This window comes from Canis lupus, chromosome 26 (genome assembly GCF_011100685.1).
Source record: "Canis lupus familiaris isolate Mischka breed German Shepherd chromosome 26, alternate assembly UU_Cfam_GSD_1.0, whole genome shotgun sequence".
NCBI lineage: Eukaryota > Metazoa > Chordata > Mammalia > Carnivora > Canidae > Canis > Canis lupus.
Window position 1 is genome coordinate 251,431 of NC_049247.1, and position 2,980 is coordinate 254,410.

Here is a 2,980-nt window from a genome sequence, read left to right on the forward strand (position 1 = left end):
CTTCCCCCTGTGCGCTTTCTCTCGCTTGCACTAAAAGTAAATAATTCTTTAAAACAAAATGGAATTTCCTTTCCTCCAAAGTAGTAGTAAATCAAAGTAGTTTTTTGTTCCTCCATGTTTCACACTGAGTGTAGGATTTTTATAAAGATCACTCATCCCCACACAAAATAATGGAACAACTTTTAAGCCATGAGCTAAAGTGTTCCTGTTTCAGAGAGAATTAGGAATCTAAAAGCTGTATATGGAGAAGAAAAATCAGAAGACAAACTTTCAGCACCAAGCCAAAAAATGCCTTCTTTTGGCCAATACACAAACCTTAGTCTATATCTGAGAATTCTTACTTGAGAAAAATCTTATGTATATTTTAAATCTGAAAGGAACTTTAGGTATTTATAACCCAATTTCAGAAAATTAAAGCTGGAATCAAACTCTATGAAGATAATTCCTGCATATACAGAATAGACATAACTGAACATCAGATTAGCTAACTTATTAGATAGAAGATCTCTCTAAATACAATGAATATACACAGGCCTTTAATTGTCACTCACCTCTTATTGAACACCAGGATATTTATGTTAAACATAAACTCTATTCATAATGTGGGAAGTTGTGTACTTACTGCTCAAGCCATATTAAACATCAGAGAATTCATACTGAAGACTCTATGAACCTAATGAGCATAATAAAGTCTTTAGACACCATTAAGACTTCATTACACATCAATTGCAATGTTGTAAGCCAAGATCTAATTTTACCCAGAATAACTCAAGAGAAAGTTCCTATCCCCATTCTGAAGAGTCTGAAGAACCTGATATTGGGGTAGTAAGTGAAATGCCGACTTAAATGAACAGGGTGTTTGTGACGAGCATGGGATGTTGTATATGTGATGAATCACTAGATTCTACACCTGAAACTACTGTTATGCTAAATGTAATCTAACCTGAATTTTAATAAAACCTTGAAAAATATAAATTGCTTACTTAAAAAAAAGGCTTGTCTTTTAAAATATACTTAGCAGTTGATCCAACTCACTTAGGTAATCAACTAATTTAACTCAAGAAATTAGTAGCAATTGGGGAGCCCAGGTGGCTCAGTGGTTTAGCGCCGCCTTCCCCCCAGGGTGTGATCCTCGGATAGAGTTCCCAGTCGGGCTCCCTGCATGGAGCCTGCTTCTCCCTCTGCCTATGTCTCTGCCTCTTTCTCTCTGTCTATCATGAATGAATACATTAAAAAAAATTAAAATAAAAAGAAATTAGTACCAACATAAATTAGGTGGAAAGTGACTACAAACCTCATGGTCAGTTTTAGTCATATCATCAGCAAATTGTTCCCAGGTGTGGACTGGTCCCGAAGATTGAGTGGCAAAGAACACTATTGAGGATAAAGAGTCTATGGAGTACTGTATTTACAATGTAACTCGTGTCTCTGAGGAATCTAAACTGTAACTGGTGAGAGGATGAAACAAACAGGAAGCCTGACCATCTGCTGCAGAGGTGACCCTGTTCCATTGGTCTTGGGAAGAAGCTGTCCACTTGACAGCATTTATGGGCTCCTGAACATTTCTGAAGAATCTTCAGGGAGGCTTCCAGCTAGCGCAGTTCTCCAGTTAGCTAATAAAGATGCCTTTTTACTTGAGACCAAGATCAGCAACTTGAAGATTTAATGTTATGTGTTGATAACAGCAGCATTCATGGGAAGTTAAGACATAGGAAATAGAGGTGACATATATGATAAATATAGTCTGTAAGTAAAAACCCTACTTGAATGGAAGTCTACATGGCCAGTTCTTTATAGTGATTTCCCCAGGAATGCTGGTTCCTCCCCATTTTTTGATAAAAACTTCAAATAAGGTTTTATATTTTATTTAATTTATTTAAATTAGAGGCCAGTGTCAGAAGACCACAACTAACTCAGACATGCACTGAGGGAGGACCCACGCTCATGCTCCCCCTTTAAAGCCTCACAGAAACAGAAACCAAACTGAACCTGAGAGAATGCAAGACAGCAGGTGCCAGGAAGCACCTGAAAGGCGGTGAGGAAGAGGAAGTGTGGGAAAGCCCCAGAATTTGGAAGAGACGGGAGTGGACCCTCCAGAGGAGGAAGCCCTTCAGCAGCTCCTCTCCCTGCACTATCAATGACCAGGACACTGACAGACCGTGAGCACTTTCGAATGCAATTGCTATATTTTATTTTTAAAAACTGATTCATCGGGGCACCTGAGTGGCTCAGGTCATGATCCCGGGTCCTGGATTGGAGCCCTGTGCCGGAATCCCTGCTGGGGGTGTGGGTGTGGAGGGAGTGTTTGCTTCCCCCCCTGCCTCTACCCCTCCTCCGCTCCGCTCTCTCTTTCACTCTCTCTCTCAAATAAATAAAATCTTAAAGAAAACATAAAAACTGGTTCATCGGGCAGCCTGGGTGGCTCAGCGGTTTAGCGCCGCCTTCTGCCCAGGGCCTGATCCTGGAGTCCCGGAATCGAGTCCCACGTCGGGCTCCCTTCATGGAGCCTGCTGCTCCCTCTGCCTGTGTCTCTGCGTCTGTGTGTGTGTGTGTGTGTGTGTGTGTGTGTGTGTCTCCTGAATAAATAAATGAAACCTTAAAAAAAAAAACTGGCTCATCAAGTTGTTTTAATCCCTTAACTTCTACCTTTATATTCATGAATTTCCTCCTGTTTCCATAATTTCATTCTTTCTCCCTAAATTGTTCATTTATTTTCACTTCTTTTGTCAGTGCTGTTGGCTGTGCTAAAACTCACTTTTGTAAGTGAATTTGTAAATGACTTCGATCTAACATGAAAAATGGAAACGATACAGAAGCCTCCTCCCGGCGACCCACTTAGGACGCCGCACACTCACATTTTGGGGAGCGCGTTCCTGCTCTGGGATGCCAAGCAGCCGACAGGCTTTCCACTGGGAACCTCAGCCCTGCCAATCGGAAAAGGCGCGCCGCAGAGCCCTCTGGGAGATGTAGTTCCGGGGCG

At 41.6% G+C, this 2,980-nt stretch overlaps 1 protein-coding gene and 1 non-coding gene across 4 annotated transcripts in view; both read right to left on the minus strand.

Moving 5' to 3' along the window:
- The window catches only part of LOC100686099 (zinc finger protein 84), a 65,110-nt gene extending 62,197 nt beyond the window's left edge, over positions 1–2,913 (minus strand). For 2 of the 3 annotated variants that reach the window (XM_038574573.1, XM_038574571.1), the window contains exon 1: positions 2,856–2,913. The gene's annotated coding sequence lies outside the window, so the exon portion shown is untranslated. The remainder of the gene's footprint in view (positions 1–2,855) is intronic. The other variant, XM_038574576.1, reaches the window with a different exon arrangement.
- LOC119866284 lies at positions 2,051–2,181 on the minus strand. Its single transcript, XR_005379604.1, has one exon. It is a non-coding gene; the product is annotated as a small nucleolar RNA SNORA71 (small nucleolar RNA).
- Positions 2,914–2,980: the final 67 nt, after the last annotated feature.